General features: G+C 36.4%; 1 protein-coding gene across 2 annotated transcripts in view; it reads left to right on the plus strand.

Annotated features, from left to right (window-relative positions):
• Window positions 1-8751: 8751 nt before the first annotated feature.
• tbl1x (transducin beta like 1 X-linked) overlaps window positions 8752-25811 on the plus strand; it is a 58071-nt gene continuing 41011 nt past the window's right edge. Inside the window, exon 1 of one of the 2 annotated variants that reach the window (XM_055215392.2) lies at window positions 8752-8946. The gene's annotated coding sequence lies outside the window, so the exon portion shown is untranslated. The remainder of the gene's footprint in view (window positions 8947-25811) is intronic. The other variant, XM_055215393.2, reaches the window with a different exon arrangement.

Raw genomic sequence — 25811 nt, forward strand, 5'->3', positions numbered from 1 at the left:
AGTGCTCTGTAGCGCCTCGCTCTTCCAAATGCGTGTTTCAACTACGGTAGCCGTTATCTAATCGTTGATCTCCTCGTCCGTTTCAGCTGGTTCATGTGAAACGTTTTGGTAGGCTAGTGCTTTTTGTCCCTCTCTGCTATTATATTTTATCAATACGGCGGAACGACATGGAAGCCTCCTTGGACTTACCCGTTCAATGTAAATAAAGAGAATAAATTCTTAGCTTACAAAGAAAAGTCAGATCACCGGCAGAGGTCATTTCACACCAACAAGGACATATTTATGAATAAAGACATGGATTTCCATTAATAAAACACTTAAAACCCTACTTACTGTCCCTTTAAGTTAATCTCTGTCTGGGAAACCACCCCTATAAATCATCATGTGGGGCGGATTGGGCTGTTTTCGTATGTTTAACACCACTGCTGTAGGGCATCAACATGGTAAATTTAATATTGAAAATCATTTTATGCCATCCAGTAAATGGTTAAAATGCATTCTTCATCCTCATACCTGTGTTGTAAGCTGTTGTTCAAGTGAACTGGCCTGGACTTCAAATCTCTGGTTCTCGACCCATACGGTCCTACATGCTTTTACTGCACAAACTGATTAATTATCTTCACAATGTTTAAAATACACAAAAGCTCTACAAAGAAAAACTAGATTAAAATCCAGAATATTATTTTATAGTTTACTTTATAGTGTAAAAAAGGCACAAAATAACATGTCTGTTTTTACAGATGTGTATTTAAAACCCCAGGGTTTTAAAATGTCCCTGTAACGTATGCTCTTGATCCAAGGACTCGCACCTTCACCATCTCACAGCTACAGGTCTGCCAAAACTAAACACTTAAGTTAAAATAATGTTTATATAGACAAAGGTGAAGATCTGGCTTCTTTCTCCAGCAATGACCCTGAGGCTCACCTGACAGCTATTGTTTACATCTCTAAATAATATAACGGTTTGTCAAATGACATTTATGAGCCAGTTCTATAGAATAAATCAGTCTTGAAATCATAAGTTTAAACTGTTTTGAGGTGCAAAACGCCTCATCTTTAAACATAAAGGAGAGCCGAACAGAGAAGATCTATCGGTCCAGATTAATTCTTCTCATACATCTATAGGCAAACACAAGCAGATTTCATGTTTGAACAAATGGTGAATGCATTTGAAATACAGTAATCCAATGGATCTGGTTCTTAATTCTTTAAAAATCTCATGAAATATGTATAAAATCACATACGGATTAAGCACTATTGGAGCACAGGAAATGTTCAAATTCACAGATAATAACAAAAAGACATTTAAAACCAAAGGAAAAAATTGTGCTTGTTCCCTAATCATGTTGTATTGTTTAAAGCTGGATGATTGGATCAAAACAGCTCATTTCAAACAGAAATTTTATTGGTTTTGAGTTAGAATGTCTGCTGAATTAACACAAGAGTAAGTTACTAAACTCTCATGTTTGACTCAAACTATTTTTGGGGTTTTTAATACTTATTCATTTGTTGTTATGTTGACTCAACATTTAAAGAGTTTTCACACAACATCATCATCATCATCATCATATGACCTAAAATCAGTCCAAAATTACTGACAAAGTATAGTTAAAGATAAACAGAACAAAAACTGTGTATGTTTTCTTTATACTAAAAACAACATCAGTGGTATTAAATGTGTCTGTTAAGTGGAGCTGTACTGGAACCTGCTATTTTTTTACTTTAAGACCAGAATAATTTTCAATAACCTGCAAATTGTCAATTGGTGAAAAATGACATGTGGGAATAACAGCCATGTGCACAACAAATGAAAGAATGGGCAGAAAAAATCATAGCATATATTTGAAATCCTCAAAAGGCATAAATCAAACCCTGATGTCCACGCTGACCCCATTTCTGTGGCGGTTTTCCCTAAACTTCTCCAGGACGGTTAACCTATCCCCCTTCACTCGCTGTCAGACATTTTAACCATCTGGAATTCATCTCACTGAAGTCAGTGAATTTTTTCATTCATATTTTAACAATAATTTAGGCCTCATACTTTGTGTTTAAACATAAACTGCTACTATCATTCTGAAGAAGTTAACTTGGATAAGTTGAATTTACTTGTCATAAAAATATGTCAAACTGTTTTCCCCTGTAGAAAAACAATAGACTTTCAAATCAGAGGACTAAACATGTCTAGATTACAGTATTGAAATTCCCCCACCGCACCCTCATCTTTACTCTTTTGTGTGGTTCAGCGGTCTGCAGGCATCAGATTCCCGGCACCCATATTTAGACAGAAGAGCCTTTGATCACGTGACCTTCACCTGCAGGTGGGCTCATTGTTTCTCACCTGTACAGAGACGCCCGGGTCCAATTCATCATCACCGCAGTCATAAGAGACTGAAAAAACAACACAACGTCATGTAAAAGGAAAACTGCTGTTAGCAAATGGTTCTTTCTGTACATCTACTAAAGAAGGGCACTTATTCTGTTTGTATAAAAGCAGAAGAGAGGAACAAACACATTTCCTCAGTGAGCATGACATTCAATTCAACATTCAAAAACTATTGTTGTAGTCCTTTTGTAATGCAGTTTATTTGTTGGAAAGAGTAGATCAAGAGTGATATAAAGAGATGACAACCTGTCAATCAGTATTATTAGGGAAAGAAGAATGTTGTCATGTATGAAATAAAACAGCCTCTTATCTCGTGTCCATGCTTGTGTTGTTTTCCTAAACTTGGAGGCTCCACCTAGAGGACGGGCTGGGATTTAACATTTTAACTCTGTTTGATCAGACATTTATACATTTTAACACTAAATTAACTCAAAATAATAATTTGTATGTCCAAGACAAAAGCTGCACTGTAAAACATGCTACTCATGCTTTTATGCTACTCTAACTTAAGAAAATGGTTTAAAACTCTTTTTAATAAGTTATGTCAACTATTCACAGATCAAAACTTAAAATAATATGTTGAATTGATTAGCAAATCCAAGTTGTGTTAACTAACTGCTTTTAAAGTCATGTGGCAAACTTCTGCCATGTTACATCAAGTTTAAATACTGTTGATTTTAGTTAAGCAGCACCTCGTCATTTACAAAGTGTGTTATAAAAACAAACAATTTTCATTGCCAAATTATTGTGTCAAAATCTTGCTATCACTGAAAAAAATGATTCATTGAATTTAATCAATTTTAATTGGTTGCAATCAATTTATTTAAGCTACAAAGATTAGTAAAGTAAAATAAAATATACAACTTTTGTTTAAATGTAGCTTAAATAAATTGATTGCAACCACTTACCTTGAAAAAATTGATTAAATTCAAGTGTATGACCTTCCTGTCTTTGTTTCAGAATGGTGTCACTTTTTTAACATTAATCATTATTCTTGTAATTTTCTTTCACCGTCCACTTTATAAATATTTACTCTCAAAATGAGACCAAAAGGGAAAAATTCTTAACATTTGAAAACCAAATAAAATCAATGCAGCTTTGTGAAGTGGTAAAGGAAATATAATCTTTCTATTTCTGGCCATGAAGTTTAATAAAACGAGTTTCCTTTCTCTGACTGAAACCACAACATCTCTTTAGATGGAGGAATTCCCAGCGCTATTTCAAATATTAGCTATTTTAAGATTGTGGTGATCACAGACACATTGAGGCAATCAATCATCTGTACATTGTTGTGATAACAGCGGTTAACTCCAACAAGATTTTCCTAACATAAACTCTGTTTTATTTTTAAAGCAACACTATGTAGTTTTTTTTACCTTTAAATAATGTCTCTAAAATTATTTCAGTGATAGAACAACTTTTAACTAGACAAATTGTACTGTTGCTGCAACCTGAGCAGCCTCCTAGCTGCTACAAGACTACTCTGATGGAGGGTTGTTTGCTCTACCCTCGGCGGAGGGTAGGAAACACAGTCCCGCCCCTCCCTGCAGAAGAGTGTCTGATATCAGGCACTGTTGCGCTTTTCAACCACATGGGGGAGCTGTAAGTCATTTTTACATGGAAATTACATAGTGTTGCTTTAAGGTCTTTCCAGTTAACTCTTTATCATGCATTATACATTAGCTGTCAAAAAGTTTGGACAGACTTTACTTGACTGAATGTTGCTAATGATCGTAAAGGGGACATGTGATGAAAATCTGTTTTTTTTCATGTTTAAATGCTATAATTGGGTCCCCATTGCTTCTATTAACCTACAAAATGTGTAAAAGATCAACCTAGTAACTTAGTTATGATAAACCATTCTATCCAAGCATGTGAAAAAACAGGTCATTGATATTTGGCTCCCCTTGTGATGTCAGAAGGGGATCTTATTAAAATAATACTGCCCCTTAATCTGCACTATCCAACCACATCACTCACATTTAGTGAGATCAGCTCATTTGCATTTTAAAGGACACACCCAAAAACATCACATACTTGCTCACACCTACAAAATGGCAATTTTAACATCTTATTATAAATGATCTGTGGGGTATTTTGAGCTAAAACTTCACATATGTATACTCTGGGGACACCAGATTTATTTTACATCTTGAAAAAAGTCTTGTGAAATGTCCTCTTTAAATAGCTTTGGATCTAAAGGCGTCTTTTAGAAATAGACGATATCCAAATTTCTCTATATACCAACATTAAACTTCATTATGTGATTTTCCTGGATAGTTAAGAAAGAGAGGTCAAGAAGTGAGAACTTGTTGAGAATTTTTTTATTGTAAAAATAAAAATATATGCATAGGTGTGTTTATACTTATTTGACAGCGTACAAAATCACATTTAATTTAGTTTGTCAGTGTTGTATGTGTTTATATGTCCTATATGTGTAGTGTGATTAATCCATGCAGGAGATATCCTGACCACTAGATGGAGATGTACCACATACTTTAATAGATTAAGAAAAACCTTAACTTTACTATTTAAGTCATTTACCAAGATTACAGTCAAATACAGACAACATAATGGAAAGAAAAACTTCATTGTAAAAGTAGACATATTATAAAGCAGCATGTATTATAAACCAGGATACTGTCTGAGTATTATAAATGCTTAAATGCACCACGCTTGCTGGTATGAAAACACACAGAGAAAGAGGTAATATTTCAGCTCTATAGCAAGATCTCTAAGCAGTGAGTAATATAATAACAGGATTTTCAGAGTCAGTCAGGGTCTCATCCCAGATGATAAACTGTTGATCATTGTGACACGTCTCTGAAAACAACAGCTTCATGCTACAGATATAAGCTATGCTTCAGATTACTACATCATGAAATCTTCATCTTAATTTGAAGACAAGGCCTAATCCTGGATTAATCTAAGAAACCAGGTCATAAATCATTTATTATTAAGAAACACACATTTATGCTGAGCAAAAACCATCAACATCACAAAGACAGATAAATGTCTAAATATGTGTAGACTCCAATTGACAATGTTCATTTAGCATGAGGATTTAAACATGTATGTGTATATGTGTTTACTCTCATCCTATGAGCTCTCAAAAAATCACATTCATATATATTGTAACTTATGCTTTTTAAATTTAGCAATATATTCATTTGTGATAAAACTTTGTGATTCATTGTGATCAATTCATTGAAGAGACCTGACTCAAAATATAAATTGCTCTTCTGTTTGCACTCACTGTGAATTTGTGCAAAATAAAATTTTTTGATTTGTAGACCTGGATATGTTTATTATAAAAGTATTACAATTTCACTAAAGACAGCACAGATATACAATAAAAAGGTTTTTAATATAAAAAGCATGTACTATTTAGTGCATGAATGTTTTCATTTCAATGTCAGTAGTTTGTTTAAAAACAGCATCTTATATTTATGCCACCTGACAGGTGAAAACCCCTAAAGACACAAGCTTGACCTTTGAACCTCTGACAGCTGTCTGTGAGCTTCTTTTTGTAATGGGAACTATATTTGTTTAACCATAAACAAGTGTACACTACAGTGGCAAAGTTCAACAATCTCCTCCGGTGAGTTTTCTGCATGCTAATATTGAAAAACATTATCTAAAATTACACTTAAAGTCAATTGACAAATACTGCCATTTATTATTATTGGCCTAACTTAACACAAGGCTCAGGCCCATGACTGATACAGTCATAAAAAAAAAAATTACAATTAATGCCAGGGTAGGACAATAGCGCAAATATACAAATTAAAAGCACATAAAGGAGGAATAGAGAGATCTAGTTTCTTAGATCTAGTTGTTGCTTTAGGATTAATAGAGCTTTGTATAATATCCATATACTTGTCTAGATCATCTTTAAATATAGAAAATAGAGGTTTGGATCCAGTACATTTTTGCCTTTGTATTTAAAATTTAGCTAGCAGGGAACATAAATTAATTATATTTATACCATGGGTCTGTTGAATACTCTATTCTGATTGGTTGAAAAATGTTCAATGGGTGTTGATTATTTTTCAATAACCACATACACAACCTTTAAAATGTCTTTAAAAAAGACACCAAAGCAATGTTTTTGGTAACCCTTATAATAAGAGGAATAATTGACTCCGGTCCTTTGAAATATTCGAAAATTAAACCCGTGGTGTAATGGCACCCCGCCTCGTGTCGTGCAGCATAACCCCTCTGGGTGTGCATTATTTTCTTATAATTCAATGGCCTGCCGTCAATTATTCCTTACAAAATGTACTTGTATTCTCTTTCAAGCAGTCAAACAATTATTTCAAGGGCTGAGAACTGAATAAACAATAACAGTTTCTCAGTGTAGGTACATTGCCAAAATGAATTTAAACGATTCAGTTTGTTTTTATGTACTGCTCCTGTGTGTGAAAATAAAATGCGGTATATTCGAGTGATGCTCCTGTTATTTGACCAGATTTGTGTCCGTGTTTGATAGTAAAAGTAAATGCACGTTTAGCAGAAAGTTTACGCCCTTTCCTTTGAATCTAGGCTCGTTCAACTTCATGCGGCGCTGCAAGAACCGACAGCCGGATGACGTCAAAGTTCTGCGAGAGCAATTTAAAAGCAGACGACTCCGTATGATTTCGCGAATCGCTCTCGCGGTACTTTGACGTCATCCGGCTGTCGGTTCTTGCGGCGCCGCATGCAGTCGAAACAAGCCTTCTGTGTGTACGATCACCCGAGCAGTCAACTCACTCAATCCCACGATTCATGAGAGGTCACGTGACCCTGTGAGTATGGGTGAGGGGTGGCATATCGACCCTGTGCTTTGTTTTGAGGTCAACCATAAACCCTCTAAATGATGTGCGTGAAAATAAATGCTCCGTGAAAGTACATCATAACTTTCAATTCAAATGAAAGAAAACCTCCCATAAGTGACCTTAAGTAGTGCTGAATACTAAATAGCCTACTTTATATTTATTTCATTTAATTGCCAATGTGTACAACTTTGTATTTATTGAAAGCTTAAATAGATTTTCAAAAATATCTTATTCTTTAGTAGCACCCAAACGAACTAAACACTAAAAACATTTTTTTTTTGTTAAATGTTTAAATAAAGTTTACATTTTTGTTCTTGCTTTAATAACTTATTCAGTTTTCAGTATGTAAAAGGTGCGCAGATACATCCGTACTTAGGGCTCTCAGTGGAATGTGTCGACTGTAATGACGTCAATTTGTTATTTACTTTTCAAATGTAAGTGACCGTGCAAGACGAAAGGAGAAATCATCCGTCACTATGTGACCAGACAAGCGAAAATAACGGGAGTGGGGGAGGGGACCTGTGTCTGTGCTCAGATACACTAAATAAAAGTCTATTCATGTGTAGATACGTTTATTTATTATCATTTTGATTTTTTATTTTTGTTTGTATGAAATAGTTTAATGTAATTATGAATAGATATGGATGTTCAGTTGTTATGCTTTTATATAAATGTATTTATCTGTCCACACTGAAAGTGAACTGGTACAATAAGATTTAATCACAGTCAATCAGAAGATATTTGATGTGTCATTTTATAATAATTCTTTGGAGCAAACATTAACACTTTAAGACAGGCTACAACATTGTACAATAAACAGACAAAACAAGATAACTGTCACAGAAATATTAACACTAACAGTAACTAATAAAATACTAACACTATTAATATTCTGTGTTTGTTAGAGATATTACAGCACATCTGGAGCCGTGAATGATCTGTTAGTTAACAGTGTTGAACAATCAGGTTTAAGGTCAGCTGCTCATTTTTTCATTGCGGGTCACAAAGTGCCCTCCCCTTCATTTTCTTGCTATGTACCAAATCCTAGTGAGCTGCCTACATAGACAGCATTTTGAATTAGGAAATTAACCCATCTTTAACTAATGTATTAAAGTTTTGCTACATTTATGACCATAAAGAGATAAATAAAATAGATATAATTCAACATAAAAATATTTTGTTTTGATAACTCTTTGTTTTTGATTACTGTTAGTTTTAGTAGTGACACACATTATATCGATTTCACAGACAGGTCTTAAGTCCCAGACTAAAATCCATGTTAGATTTGTCTTAACTATTATTATAAAACTATTATAAACTATTAAAGTATTGCTTTGTTTCAAGTTGCACACCAGTGTTGTTTTTTTTTTTGTAAGATTTGATTGTAAAAACTGCTTAAATTTCCTAATATAACTAGTCCTGGTCCTAGTCTGATGTAACGATCATAGCCTAGGTAGGCAACTCACTAGGATTTGAACGCCGCCCGTCTCTCTCTCTCTCTCTCTCTCTCTCTCTCTCTCTCTCTCTCTCTCTCTCTCTCTCTCTCTCTCTCTCTCTCTCTCAGAAACACACACGCGCGCGCGCACGCACACAGACAGGAAACTTGTGTAAATCAGCCATGATCGACATTTAAACTCATTGTTGCTGTGTTAAGTGAAATGGCTATAAAGTCTGAGTTTAATCGGTGAAGTTTGAGGATTTAATCGCTTGTGGAAGTGAAAGAGAATCAGAGAGTCACTTCAGAAGGTAAGTGGCGACATTTGATTCATCTTGACAGTATTATAATGACTCGTGAAGCCTTTGTAGATGTTTATAAGTCTTTATAATGTGATATAATGTATCTGCTGCTGTCGGCGTGTGAATGATACAGGTTAACCTAAACTTTTCCACGCGCCTTTAAAACCTCTTAAGTCTTTAGTTTCGCGAGTGTAATGGTCACTATAACGAGTGATTACAACTTTATTGTGCTGATTTTCCTGTTTAATATAATACAAGATGATGAAAGATGAAACAGCACATGCTTCAGTCAGGACGCGCTGTGTGGGGGAGGGGAGGACCAGCGCCACACTAGTTAGTACTCGATTGCTGTATACTAGTTAATATCACTAGTTAGTGGGACACACATTAACTCTTAACGTACATGCATGACTTTATGACTCAGATTTCTCGAAACAGAAGTTGTGTCTGTGTGTGTATATATGTGTGTGTGTTTACACCACGTGTTGTCATGTCAACTAAAGTTACATTGTGTCTTTTTTGTCAGGATTATTCCTTAGGATTATTATATAGTCTTCACTTCAGAACACACACACACACACACACACACACATACAGGCATATGTGGTTTACGAGGTCAATGTGACTTTTTGGTGGTTTACGGGGACACACCTTTCCCAACATCCAATCGACATGAGAGTTATGTCAAAAAATTTCATTTGATCTACAAAAGACAAAACATGCTTCAAAATAGCAAATTCATTTTTACAACACACAAATAATAATTATGTGACATTTTACAGGCTTATGGGGTCTGAGCCAAATTGTGGTTTATGAGGACAATGTGACTTTTTAGTGGTTTATGGGGACACACCTTTCCCAACATCCAATCGACATGAGAGTTATGTAAAAATTTTTCATTTGATCTACAAAAGACAAACCATGCTTCAAAATAGCAATTTCACTTTTACAACACACTAATAATAAGTATGTGATATTTCACAGGCTTATGGGGTCCGAGCCAAATGGTGGTTTATGAGGACACTCAAAGTTTATGAGGTTTCTCTACACACAAACCTAGCCCAGTGGCCGTTCTAGACAAATTTCACTATGGGGGCAAAGGAGGGGCACATTAAAAAAGGGCAACAAATGATATTTAAAGATTATAGGGGTGGTTACAGGGATTAGTTTAAGCCAGGACTACACCTATATTTAGGAAGTATAACTAGTTTTAACAAACATGCCTTACTAAAAACATTACTTGTGTGCATTTTAAAGCAAAACAAAGAGCACTGATGTATTTTAAGATTTGTCAGTGCAAGTTGGACAGCTCTTACATTTATTTTAGTCTAGGACTAGTCTAATCCCTGTCTGGGAAACCGCCCCTTAAACTTTATTAAGGCCCGAGCACCAAGGAGGTGCAAAGCCCTATTGTTTTTGTCCGGTTTCTTCTTTTTTTTCTCCAAAATGAATCGCATTTTTGGAGGTCTAAACATGCTCAAAAACTCATGGAACTTTGCACACAAGTAAGAAGTGACGAAAATTTACATGTGGTATAGGCATCAGAAGTTGGCGTGTAGAAATGACTCTATAGCTAACCTGCAAAATTTCAAGAGAACAGCCCTCCCGCTACGAAAAACAAAGGTGGCCAGAGACATGTCTACACAGGCACGGGCCACCCTTGGCCTCTGCGTAGAACCGCCACTGACCTAGCCTCATCCTGGTTTAAGGGGACTGACAAACACAGCTCAATTTCACAAGTGGTCAAAGGTTTTCATTGCTTTTAAAACAAGTCTCTTCTATATATATATATATATATATATATATATATATATATATATATATATATATATTTTTTTTTTTTTTTTTTTGAATGGTAATATATTATGGTTTCCACAAAAATATGACCGTGAGTAATGATGCTGAAAATTTGACTTTCAATCATAGAAACAAATTATAATTTAATATATATTCACATAAAAAACAGTTATTATGAATTGAAAATATTTCACAAATTAGTTTTTATTGTATTTTTGACAATTAATTCATTTTGACAATAATGTAATGATGATAATCTTGGATAATTAACTCTTTCCCCGCCATTGATGAGATAACTCGTCAATTAAGAGAAAACGCTTCCCTGCCAATGACGAGAATTTCCGGCTTTCCGCAATACCGCAACTTATACAACCCGTAAGAAATGCCTCACATGAAAGAACTCCGTGTATGTTTTAAAGATCGCTCTGCATCTGATCTCTATAAAAAGTCCTTCACAAAAATGGAATTATCTCAGCTTTTTGCTCAAAATTGGGTGTTTTTGAAGAAACCTTCCCATATTTGAGAGGTGATAAAAAGAGAACGAATGAAGGTATGATGAAACAGGTTTTTTTTGTTTGAAAGCAGAGGGTCTGTTCTTTCATTTAATATATTGTTTGTTTAGATATTTAAAGAAGAACATTTTCTGGAGGGCATTAAACTTTTGTGAAAATCATGAAAAATGCTGGCGCTGGCTGGCAACTTTTTTTAAAACGCTGGCAGGGAAAGAGTTAAGAGAGTAAAAACGTTTAATAAAAAAATAATTTTTTTGAATTTAAAAACTGTCAACATTACAATCTAGTGCTGCCAAATGATTAATCACGATTACATTCAGAACATTTTTACTTTGTGACGGGAATTTAAAAAACATTACTTTCAACAGCAATAACATTACAATCAGAAAAATTTTACTTAAAGGAACACACCCACATTTTAGCTTATTCACAGTATCCCCCAGAGTTAAATAGGTCCCCACATATTACTCTTATCTCCGTGCGTGCTCTGTCCGACGCAGCCCCCGCCAGCCCAGCCAAGCACAACGACCGGAAGTGAATGGCTCCAGCCAGCACACCGCTCCAAACAAGCGACAAAATAACGCGAACATTCCCCCACCCATGTGTCGTGACCTGCACAGCCACACCGTGCACAAACATCAAGGCCATACGAGACAGCCATCCTTCAACAGTATACAGTAGGGGTGTAACGGTACGTGTATTCGTACCGGACCGTTTCGGTACAGTGCTTTCGGCACGGTGCACGTGTGCACCGAAGGGCTAAATGCAATCTTTTGTGTGCGGAACATAGGTGGAACATAATATGTTGTGTGCGTTTCCACACGAACATATTAAGTGGCGAAAGTCTCCGCGTTCAGCGCAAGTCTTCTGTCAAACATATAACATAATTTGGCCCGCAGAAAGATTTTTATTTAGTTGTATATTCGTTTGATTATTGATGTAAACGTTTACGTGTCGCGTCTAAAAGCGCATGTTAAACGCGTGTTGACGCGCTGTTTTGTTCTGTTTGTTCTTTCGTTGCTACGCAATCATAAGTCGCGCTTTCTGTGACACGCGAGAATAACGGAATGCGTGATCAGATTTTTCATCTGCACCTCACGTCAATCATATCATTGTCACAATGTGATCAGCTGGTCGGGACAGAGAAGAGCTGTAACCCGGGCTTACTCAGCTGTTACTCAGCTGCGGAGGGGTTCGTTAGTTCAAGTCACAGCTTACATTGGCAACTAGGGTTGCCAACCGTTCCGTATAATACGGAATCGTCCCGTATTTGACACATAAAATTCTTGTTCCGTATTGAACTGATACGGAACGCAGTTTGTTCCGTATTTTATGAAAATTAATTCAGTGCAAATACATGACAGTCACATAGCTTATATGTCAGCCATGAACGAAGACCGCGTCATTTGTATAAGAAAACCCTGACGGTGCGGTAATTTCTCCCTCTGTTTGTCTATGATCAGCGTAGCGTTTTTAACATCTTGCAGCCCCATTGGTCGTTTCAGTCATTGTGATGTCACGTATCATAGCAACGATGACAACAAGTGACAACAGCGGGAAATGTAAAAATGACTGCATCCGAGCAGCCGGCAAAAAAGAAACGAGCACAAAAATATAGAATTGAATGGGAAAATGACTACCCGTGGCTGGAATGCGTGAGGGACAATGAATACAAGGCCAAATGTACCATATGCCGTCGCGTTTTTTCTGTTTGTCACAGCGGAGTGTGTGATATAAAGCAGCACGCAGGAGATAATCATAAGAGGAGCGAGAGGCTGCGGGCACAGGATGGAGCAATGTCAAGGTTCATTGTCCGTCAGTCGTCTCCAGAGGCTCATATGGTATGTAATTATGTGGATTTTTAAATCTCAAATATAGTTGATAAGAAAGTGATTATATTAAAAGAGATAGTACAGGTTTCGCTTAACAATCCACATATATATATCTCCAGTGCTCTCCCTCTGTTCCTGTGTCCCGCTCCCTCCCGTCTCATAATGTGTCAATCATTTCTGGTGGGTTTCTTATTAAATAATTATGGATTTAGATAGCTCAAGGTTTAAAAAAAGGTGGGGTCTTTGAAGAGGGCGTATTATAAACTTAACAAAAGCATGGTTCATTGTTGGCAAAATTATCATGATAGCCTTTATATTTCACATCTATGTGGTTCAGTCTTGTATACTTATTAGGCATACTTTGCTATTCATTAAATTTTTAGGCCTAAGAAGTTGTATGAAATATATGAATCTAAAATGTATTAATTAGTTTCCACTATTTTCACCAGAAGTTCAAAATTCTCTTCCGTGGGGGCATGTCACCGGAACCCCCCCCCCGTTCCTTATTTCCATTTTAGAAAGTTGGCAACCCTATTGGCAACACAAGCAAAGATTAGGAGAAACGTGCAAAAGGTAAAAGAAGGCTATGTATGCAACTCACCCATCTTAATATGAGTGTATATTAACTATATCATCATGTTGCTTGCTGTGCAGTTACACATAGAGAAGTAATATTATTTTTATACAGAGATGGTACATAACCAATTCAATACTGTGACTTAAAAAATCAAAAATAATTCAAAACAGAAACATTTTTGGTGGCAAAAATGTAGGCTAATCGTTCATAAATGTATTTTACTTTACTGTACCGAAAATGAACCGAACCGTGGCCTCAAAACCGAGGTACGCACGAACCATGATTTTTGCGTACCGTTACACCCCTAGTATACAGGGCTCAAAATTAACCCTTTTATTTGGTAGCACTGATGCTCCCAACTTTAAAGAGTTAGAAGCACCGAATTTTGAAGCACCACAGTATGTATAAGTTAATAGATTTATTTTATTAAAAATAAACACAACTGGGCTTTACACATCCTATGGCCAGGATTTGAATTTTTTTTTTGCAGATTCCTAAAATAGTACCCAAATGCTGTTTAAATAATAAAGCCACAATAATAATTAAACAATTATAGGTAACATAATTATGATTACAATAAAAAATCTAGCAAACACGTAAAACACTGATTAATTGTGACATTACAAAAGGATGTTTGTCGGATGTCCCTCAAGCAGGATGCGCTCATACATCATCAAACACTATTTGATTTGATAGACAGGTCAGTGTCTCCTTCAATAATGAACACATTTGTCATGACACTTTTTGTGTTTTTGGCACTTTCGCCATGTTCAAGCAAGGTCTCGCGCTTAAAATGTGTGGATTCTGCCACCAACGCCGTTTTACCTGCAACCTCCATTAATACAGTAGTAACATTGGCTGTAGTCGTCTCGTTCTCTTCATTCTCGCAGTTCGTTTTTTCACATTTTCGCGCTTTGCGTACCAACGTAGCACGGCAACAAGGAATGATTGACATTCATATTAACCAATCTGTGCTCTTTATTAAACGCAAGAACTTAATGGTGAAATTTGATTGGTTATGTAATGTTGGAGAAAACCCTGAACCTGGAACAGCACACAGCATACACTATCTAAATCAAGTCACACCACAACAAAATAGGCAGTCGCAAAAATGCTCCCAAATATTTTTTAAGGTTGCACAGAACAGTCGCAATTTCGAGCCCTGGAATACATACTGGGAACCACATTCCCAGAAGACGAAGCACTGCCACTTGGGCGGAGTGATTTGCACAACTCTGACCGAACTCTCTGCTCCTCACCAGGGGGCTTCTCGGGGGCTGCGAGCAAATCACTACGCCCAAGTAGCAGTGCTTCGCCTTCTGAGAATATAGTTCCCAGTATGTATTCGTTAAAAGATGGCTGTGTCTCATATCACCTTGTTATTTGTACATGGTGCGACTGTACAAATCACAACACATAAATGGGAAAATGTTTGTGTTATTTTGTCACGTATTGGGAGCAGTATGCTTGCTGGAGCCATTCACTTCCAGTCTTTGTGCTAAGCTAAGCTAGCAGGGGCTGCGTCAGACTGGGTTACAGCAGGCACAGAAAAATATGTATGGACTTATTTAACTCTGGGGAATACGGTGAATAAGCTAAATTCCCAAAATGTTGTTGTGCTCCTTCAATGACGGCAATTACAAAACATTACTTTAAAATCAACAGCATTACATTCTGAACATTTTGACTCACTTTTCCATGCGCTTAAAGGTAAGCCCTCGGTTTCAAACAAACTCTCTGAGATTTTGCTCTGTCCTATTTTGTAGCACTGGATGCTCACATCTTTTACAGACCTTACATTCTCTCACTGACGCCAAGTGACCTTTGCTGATGTGAGATCTGAAGTGTCACATTACAGCGTTCACTGGGGCGGCAGTGGCTCAGTGGTTCATGTAGGTTGTCTACAAACCGGAAGGTTGGTGGTTTAATCCCCGGCTCCACCTGATCAAGTGTCGAGGTGTCTTTGAGCAAGACACCTAACCCCAGCTGCTCCTGATGAGCTGGACGGCCCCTCGCATGGCTCACACCGCCGTTGGTGTATGAATGAGAGAGTGAATGGGTGAATGTGAGGCAAATTGTAAAGCGCTTTGGATGGCCATAGGTCTGTTAAAAGCGCTATATAAAATGCAGTCCATTTACCACTCACTTCAGCTTTTGTCCAGGGTTTTTTGAGCGTACCCTTTCCTCTGCCAGAGACTGAAAACAAACAAGATGATAAATTGTTAACATAACTGACTACCATTTTTTTACCTTTTAACCAGAACTGGTTCCCTGCCTGAACTAATATAAAGATTTGTTTAAGTAATGTTTACTCAAATTAAGCATGACAGTGTTCAAAGTTAAGAACAGGTAAGCCAACTCATTACATGAATGAAATAAAACCCAAATTTACCACACCATTGTTTTGAGAGACATTTATGACAAGTGTTTGTTCCTTCAGATGGGTACTTCAGGCATGGTTTCCTCCTTTTCAAAGGCTCTATGGAAATGGATAGGCAAATAATTGTTTTACAATGCTTTGTCTACATATAGAAATATTATTATTATACAATTTAAGTACTCTGAAAAAGAGAGTATAAAACTCGAGTGTCTGTAGACCTCTCACGGTAGCTTTTTAAACACAGCTAATTATTTCCATTCGGGACGAAACAAATGATTGGCTTGCGCAACTATCACTCTCTCTCGCGACCATGGCACCACCCCTGTTGCTACGGGATCTGCCCACACATGCGCAAACCCGATTGATTATCCAGTGCACGGGGCACGAAATCTATGAAGAGCAAAAGTACTGCAGTGAAAGAGCATTAACTCACAGTACCTGAATATCCAGTCAACGAAGGCAAACGAGGCAAAAAAAAGGAATAAACGAAGAAATCAAACGAGAGTAAATATCGCATGGCTTTTCCTCGAGTCGACGATGCGGTAGTGGTATTGTCTCCGGAGTGTAGTCCTCATCAGAGTCAACAATGCTTTCATCACGGAAACTCTTACATGCAAAACATTGTTTATGTTATGAATCTTCCACGAAATTCACCTATATTACAGTGTAACTGATGGTAATGAAAAAACTTGTATCAATGCAACCTATTTTTAGATGTCTTATAGGCTAAATATAACTAACTTGTTCGTTACCGAATCAAACTAAATATATTTTAAAGATACAATTTGTATTTATGTGCCGAAAGATGGCGCCAGATCAAACAAAAACAATGATGTTGTTTACTGATGCTCTGAAGCAGCGTGGAATTATGGGATTTGTAGTCTTTAACTTTAGCCATCAATCAGACGAGAACGAGAAATCACGTTGATGGATAAGGTAATCAAGTTTTTTAAATGTTGCGTTTGATGACATCGTTTATTTCATTATGTAAGTTTATATGTGATGTTCAAAACGAAATTGTTAGTCATATTGATATTACAGTATTAGTCCAAATTCGATGGTAAACACAGCTCAGAATTAAGTTTTCAACTTACAATGATTTTTCACATAATGTATTGACATTATAAATCTTATTATGAAGTGTCTTAAAATGACCATTTATATTGCTGTACAATACCTTTTGATGTGCACATCGTCCGCGGGAAGACGCGCTGATTACAGTCTACACACTAATGTTGTGATCAATATAATAGCATACGTTTTTTGAAGGGTTACGAATCAAAACAACTCACCCATTGCGTAAAACACAAGCAGGATCAGAATCTCGGTCTAGTTAAATGTTGTCGTGAAGCTCTCTCCATCCAGATAATGCAACACCAAATTGATCCTCCCTCGTTTTGTTCCAAACTCTTCTTGGGTCGTTTGGTTGGCCCGTACGCTTACAGGAGCTGACACAACCAGCGGCAGACGGTACAGAGATATCCATAAGTCCATAAGCAAGCGCATAGTTCCGCATTTGTCCACAACACTGGCTGCGTCCAAAAACTCAAGGCAGTGAGGACTGTGAGGACTTGTGGCCTCGCTGCCTCATGAGGACATGACTTCGGACTCGGAGGCCTGAAGGCCGCTCAGAGAAAGGCTTTCCGACGCACTTCAAAGGCAGCGTGTTTGAAATAAAAACAGAGAGCGCCTTTGTGATAACTAATCACATATTTGAAAACTACAATACTAATTTCTCGCTAGAAATGAAATTAAAATGCTTAAAAAGTGAAAATATACGTTTATTTTCACTAAATTTTTGCTCCAGCCGCTTCCTTGGCCGCCATTTTATTTTTTCGAGTTTGACCAGGGTTCTCATGTGGGTTACGTCAGTAAAGGCGGTGACAAAGGGTCACATGGATATTAACGTCATTGACAGGAGACTGCACTGCCCCGTGTCAATGTTTTGAATGGAAATTTTCTCACGATTTACAAGTAGTAGAAAACATTACAGATATTGATAGTAATCAGCTGGACAAAATATATAACACTGGCCTAGTGGTTTTTGGAGATTTTACTCCAAATATCTTACAAATTGCACCTTTAAACTTTTCCAGTATCGATATGCTTGCTTAATAGTGAGTACTAAAAGGCATCCTATTTGTTTATATTCATAGTGATAAAGTTAGGTGTATTATTACATGTGATTCTGACGTGATGTTACTACATGCACCGTGCTCCTTCCTCTCCGCTCGTCTGAGGTAAATGATGGTTCTCCCAGCAAAGCAGTCGCGCGTTCATGTGTTTTGGGGGCGTGGCTTTAGAAGAAACCCAGGAGGGAGGAGGTGGAGTGAATGGAAAAATGAGTCGTGAGAGGTCTACAGACACTCGATTTTATACTCTCTTTTTCTGGGTACTTACATTTTACTTATGTATTGAAATATAAAGACAGTTCAAACAAATTTGGTAAAAAGTGTTTTAGACTTTTTAGACTTAAACCTGCCTACTCTGCCTTTAAGGGAAGAGGAAAGTATTTGTTGTTAAGTTTATTTATTGAACATTTTGACTTCAACGGAATTTTTTACTGTATACTGCCAGGTTTCCTAAAAAAAAGTAGAATAAAAAACTAACTTAATTTTTTTTAAGTCTAGTAATTCAGGGCTCCAGACTAACTTTTTTGTTATTAGGAGTACTTAAAAGAAGTATTTTAAAATTTAAATGCCTAGAAGGGGAAAAAGTCTTCTTTATGCGCGTTGCAGAAAATGACAAAGGCACGAGCGTTTGCTGACTAGTGTTGCCAGATCTTACAGGAAAAAAAAGAAAAACAGCAAACAAGAAAAATCCAATAATAAACCAAAATAAATCCAAATGCTTTATTTCAAAGATCAAAATATTCGTACAGGCATGTTTACACTTTAATAACACCAAAATCTTGATCGCTTCATGTGCCAAAAGCCATAAACGGTTAAGCACCAAAACGGTATATAAGTACAAAAAAGACGAGGACCTTGCAACACCTCAAGATGTTGGGCGCTGTGAACACAAATGCATGCAGTACACAACGCCAAGACGGAGGTTTATTGCAAAACATAATCCTGTTAAATTATTTTGGTCAAAGCTGTGAGTGTTAAGCACGCGAGGCGACAGAAGGTGGCTATTGTTATCTCTTTGTCAATCATCACATTTTCCTGAGTTTGCAGTGTTTTTGAGGCCAATGAAACAAGTCTGACAATGTTCTGCTCTGTATGTTCTGCTTTTATATTTCACATATAAGAAATTCAACCAATGGTGAGGCTTAACGACAATGGGTGAGGTGGTAGCCAGGAAGTATAACGCTATCTAAAATATTGCCAAAGACGGTGTTACAGGGACGCAGGAAGTATGACAAGGGAGACGCAGCGTCTCGTTCCCTTCTCAGGGAACAACAGTTACATACGTAACCCAACACGTTTTCATGTGTCAAACACAACTATGCAAAAAAGCATTTTAGAATGAATCAACAGCTTACCATCTACTTGCCAAATTGCCGATGTTGCACGCCCTCTGTGAAGCCTAATGTGCAAACAGTACTGTTGTTTAAGATGCAGTTTCTGTTTTACATTGCCTAATGCAATTTTGTGTTTGGGAACTTATAGCATAGCACAGATGACAACATGTTTTCTTGAGACAGCGCAAGCTAGCACAGGTAAAGCTAAGCTACATTATAGCGATGACGCTGTAGTGAATATTCTCTCAGACCAATGAGTGACCTACAGTGTTTTCGCGTCATGTTTGGTATCAGCTCGGGTCGCTTGGTACCCAAACCGAGGTGGTACGAAAAAAGTATTGGGTACTATGTACTGCACCCAGTGGAAAAGCTCCCAAAAGTAAGCTGACCCGACCCAAACTAAACCAAACCGTGGAGTACTATGCAATGGAAAAGCGCCATAAGTATATCTTCTGTAAGTCACACTTTCGGAAGGTTCGTCTGGACCATTCGTAAGCTCTCTCTTAGCATTGCTTGAGCGCAAAACGCTATCGCCGCCACTGTGCAGCAGTCTTTAGACATCAGCGCAGCGCAGTACAAGTCAAACTATGGTATGTTGACAATGATTTTATGTTATGGACATTTTAGGACTTATAATAATATATGTTTGCATTAGATACAGGACTTTTTATGCAGTTGACTTTATTTGGTATCAGAACTAATGAATCGAAGACGGCGCTGGTGTTGTGTCGAAGGTTGTTCCCCATTGAAGTCTGTTCCCTCTGTTTTTAGCGTTTTCATCACGTTACATTTATAATTTATTTAGAAAGATTAAAGATTTGAATTGGTTATACTAAAAAGCAATAATATCATGTATTCTATTATACAATTTATTAAATATTTCATACATTTCACAGTTTTATATTATGGTATATCTTTATTACATTATACTGTTTGTTTTAATACGTGCATACATAATAAATTTATATATTATACATATAATATGATTCATACTATAAAAATAACTGACTTACCATTAAGAACAATAAATGAAGAGTTTTGTTGCAAAACGAGATAACCACCGTTTTTTTAATTGTCCAGAAATCTCGTTTTTTGGTTGTGGATTCCAATTAACTTCAATTCAAATGCAGTTGGTTTGTTTTGATTTAAACCTTCATAACTTAAAAAATACAGCTAAGTAGCACCATAAAACAAAATAATAACATGATAACATAATAATAAACATGTTTTGACAAAAATGTAAAAAAATGGATTTATCTCGTTTTGCAACGAAACTCTTCAAATATAGAAATGCACACATACATCTCAGTAGCCATTAAAGCCATTTCTTGTTGTAAAGTACCTATTAGTATTAAAATGTATTACATAATTTTTAAAAGTCATTAAAGTCATTAAACCCATGTCAAGAAGCAGCACAAGTGACAAGTGGTTCGTCTACCCGTATTACTGATAATTTAATTAATAGTCTATATTTTACGGATAACTTAAACTAAGTTAAAATATATGTTACTGGAATAATTTGAGTAATGTTCCATTTCTATAGAGCGTGCTGTCTTTTATAGCGCCGTAATGCACCTTCGCATAAAGTGGAAAATCAATCCCTGAGTGATCAATTCAAATAATTCAGCACCTTCACTTGGGACAGCGGCATCTTTAGGTCCAACTTAGAGGCAGCGTGTTAAGAAGCTTCCTAAGGGACACTTCGGGGAACACACTTAGGAACATAAACAACTTTGGTAAGATATATCTTTTTGAGTCTTTTTAGGGCGCTAAGAGTGAGCGTTATTGGGGAACCGCGCCCTGAAATCTGAAAATATTTCAATTTTTTTATATGGTTAATGAACTTAAACTGAATCAACACTGAACTGAATTAAAGGGTCATGAAACCCCAGACTACTTTGCACATAATAGAAGACAATGTTAGCATCTGAAAGCTGGTTAATTTTGAGCTTTCTGCGCTATTTTCATCTTCTGGGTTTAAAATCTACATTGTGTTGACGTCACATGTGGCAAAGAACTAGTACATTGATAACGCTTCAGTGTCTATAAAATTATTCATGAGACTGCGTGTTCTTATCCTATGAGAAGGCCCTTAGCTTAAAGGGGCGGTGAATTTGTCGATTTTATTGTTTTATACTGTTGTCTGATGTCTACTTATGATGTTCGCGTGGTTTTTACATTTAAAAACATCAAAAGCAATAAGTAATAGGCTATTTTGTAACATGGATTAGTGGCTGTCTGGAGAAATGGTTTGTTTGAAGGGGCAGGCCGCACTGAAGACCTGGACGAAATGCCCACTGCTATGATTGGACAGCTTCATTCCCCATCATTACCAGGGGTGCAAACTCCTCAGGGGTGAAAAAGGTGACAAAGATACAATTGCTAATTTTATATATATATATATATATATATATATATATATAATTTGTATTTTAATTTTAATAGTTTTATTAATTATTTATTCATTGTAAATCTTATTAATTTGAGCATTTACTAATACATTTTTTAAAATCAAATTTGAAACTGTTAACCACAAACTAACATCAATTACTGTAATGACATAAACAAGAATTAATAAATGCTTACAATATATTGTTCATCGTTTGATCATAATGCATTTACTAATGTGAACAAATACAAAGCGTTTAGTGTTACAGAAACTTATTTAAAAAAGAAACTTAGTATTTCCTATTATTCAGTAGGCCTATACATAAAAAAACAATTCAGGGTTTGTTCTGTTCACAGTAGGGCTGTCGCGGTAACCGCATGACCGCGCTACTGAAAAGCCCAACCGCATGGAAAAAAGCAACTGCAACAACCGCGCCTTTCACGTTAAATTCATGAAACTATATGCCGCCTTGTTTTTCACGACATACAGTACATGTATAAAAAAGGCCAAATAGATTGTCAAGAGTTAAGAGAGTAGGCCAATTTGTTTTTAGTAAATTTCAATTAAAAATGTAATACTTCATATTTCGTTAAATCATACAGTGAATGTGTGAAAAAGTAAAACTGAGATGACAGAATATCTGTGGTGTCGTCTGCCTCTAGATGCAGTTTTAAAGATTAAAATTACTGATAAATATAAGTGATAAACACAAATGACGCCAAAATATAACTGGTTGCTTACCAGCATTAAAACCTCATAAGCGTCCGCTCCGTGGATGCAGCCAATAGGGACTTTAAGCAACAGCTGGGAATGGAACGGCTACGGCGACCGGAAGTATGCTGTCAGACCGCCGTAGCCAAGAACGTAAAAATCACTAAGCAACCGTAAACAGGACAGCGCAACGCGGTATTAATTCATTTATTAAGATACATAAATATGTATTTTTAAAAGCGAGAGAAGGATTGCTTTTGGCATTAAATGACAATCTTTTGTCAGAAGAAGAGTTTTTCCTATTGTATGATGTAAATAAGTCTAAAAACCTAGATTTAAGCAATACTGAAAATGTTGAATACTTAAAAATCTTTAAAATTAGCTTAAATTTTAAACATTTGAACACATATTATATAAATGACTTGTGGTACAAACATAAACTGATGCAATTACAATGTCATATGCCATAAAACATAACATTTATTTACATAATCTCTCACGTTGTAGCGACTACGGCAAATCAGCTGTTCTCCCGTAGTAGACCGTTACAGTAGAACGTCGCAAAGTAGCAGTTAAATTCGCGCATGCGCAATACAACGCCAGAATGCCGTTGCCGTTCCACCAGAGGCTGTTGCTTAAAGTCCCTAAAATAACGCTGCGGTTGCTTTTGTGAACTGAATGCACACTTGACTTTCACCTAGACATTTAGATATGCAAGTTTTTCATCAACAGTATCTGCGTGAAAGATTTTAAACATTGATGATTATCTGCCGACTCAACTGTTTCATCCCAGCATCCTCTATACACGGAGAGTCTGCTTTATTAACGGCTTTTCCTTCGGTCCGCGTGAGCTAAACGTTTCCGCTTTTTACTTTTTTACTCGCATATATTTCTACATATTTTCGACAAAGGAAGACACAAGATATAATGTAAGTTATTATAGATAGCATTTAAGCTTGTTCTGAAATGATGACAAATCTGTGTGACTAAAAGTGACCTCTCCAGCTTAATTTAGCCAAAATAATGATACATTACATTCGTTTTCATACTTTATATATACACGTTAATTTATCTACTAATGTATTATTAAAAATACCCTAAATTATTATGCACTGCCTTCTGTATTGCATTCGTTTTGTACATTAACTGGTGCACAAATACTGGCTAATTTTAACTTCTTTAAGACACTGCTGTTCTGTATTGACCGATGCTCTGTTAATTTGCGCTTAACAAACCGAAATGATGTTCTTTAATTTATTTTTGTTTTCTCAAAAATATATTTAGCTGTAGTATAGCTTGTGTTAATCTTTTTTTCATAAGGGGAAATACATGTAGCCTACCCTTCTACATTAGTTGACCTCATTGTTCTGGATTTTAAAAAATAATTTTCTTTTAGTAAATGAAGGTGGTAACCGCGACAGTTCATAGTCATAGCTATATTAATACAGTATGAATATGAACCCTGAACGAGCAACTCGAATTCAATTCCTATACAATTCGACATACAAATATTACAGGTATTAAAGGTAGAAAAGGGATTTAGTTAAGAGCAGTGATAGATTTCTTTCAATGCCGTTTTATTAATACAAGTGACAGGAGCAAAATTAGGTAACTTCCCCTTTAAGACCAAAGTCCGGATCTAATACTCTTACACATGCGTTTTCTCTTTCAGCTGTTTACTTTCTTTTACCTAAATAGTCGTGTTTATAAGGACACTTGCAAAGACGGGAATTTTGACGCATGTGTGTAACTTATTTGAGGCTAATACAGCGGCAAAATACTCACAAGCTCAATGAGAGGCGGATGCGCGACTTGCACGCTCCTTTCAAACTGAAACAGCTAACGCGCGCATATAGCACTGTTGTTTTTGTTTCAACGGCTTAAAATCACTTGTTTTAAAACTGCGGTGCTTAAATACCTGTACAAATGTTAAGTTTTGGTGACCACGCGAACAGCAATGTGATGTGGGCGCGTAACCTTGATTAGAAAATACTACGAGTTAAGTGTGTGCGCTCATTCTACACAGACTGTTTAAACTTCGGGAGCAAATAAGGTGACTATAAATTGTAAAACATAACCCGCTAAACTGGCTAGTGATTTGACATCATTAACACAATATCTGGAAATTATTTTCATATTTTCATTCATTGCGACCCTGTCGTAGACCCCCCTCACCCCTCATTTTCAAAAACTCATCGGATCTAGACGAATCACAAGGATGACCTATTTTGGATTAAAAACGGCGAATTTCGCCGAAAGGTGACAAGTTTGCACCCCTGATTACATGTGGGGAAATGTTTTAAAAACGTTAATGTGTAAAAATAGCAGCCGAACACATATGTTTGAGCCACAAAAGATTCTGGGTGCTAAAAATGATACACATAAATGACAATACGTATAGTAAAGTAGAAACAAAAATTTAAACTCGACGTGACTAAATTACCGTATACAACACAGTAAGCGTGCATTAGAATCTAAACTGTGGCTGATAAATCCTTATCAATAACTTTGCATATTTCTTGTGTGCTTGTGAGGTTGCTCTGACATACACGTAACGTTACATACCACAGTTATATGATAAAAAAGCTTTGTGGAGTGTTTGACCTTTCAAACGCAACTCGCCTAAATTACCGTATACAACACAGTAAGCGGGCATCAGAAACTGCGGCTGATAAATCCTTCTTTATCACTAACTTTGTATATTTCTACCGTTAAATTACAGTCGTGTTGTTAAGTGTTGTACCTTTATTAATCGTTTAATGTTTTTAGTATATTAAAACAGTCAAACATACGTGTTTAGACATGGATGTTACAACAGACATATCAAGCGATCTCTTCTAACAAAGCAATAGTGAAACGCAGTAACTTAAATAAACTTAATGTGTATACTGCTGTGTCATTTTTGTCAGATCCAATATTAGTGGTGTTTTTAATCACAGTCTCTCTGCAAATCCAGCATCGACTTCTTTACAAATGAATCCGTGTACACAACAAACACTCCCCACGCGAGCTGGAACTTTTTCAAAAACAAACTTTATCCACGCATTCCTAATGTTGAGCCTTCGTTATCCAACGTCTGTGTTATTCCCATAGACCGTTCTTCCACAACCGAAAATGCGTTTCCATGGTTACTTTATATCACCGCGTCAAATTAAAAGTCTCTCAGATAAAATGTATTTAAAAGTCATTTTGGTTACATTTGCCAATCTT

This window comes from Misgurnus anguillicaudatus, chromosome 17 (assembly GCF_027580225.2).
Source record: "Misgurnus anguillicaudatus chromosome 17, ASM2758022v2, whole genome shotgun sequence".
In the NCBI taxonomy this organism is placed as follows: Eukaryota; Metazoa; Chordata; class Actinopteri; order Cypriniformes; family Cobitidae; genus Misgurnus; species Misgurnus anguillicaudatus.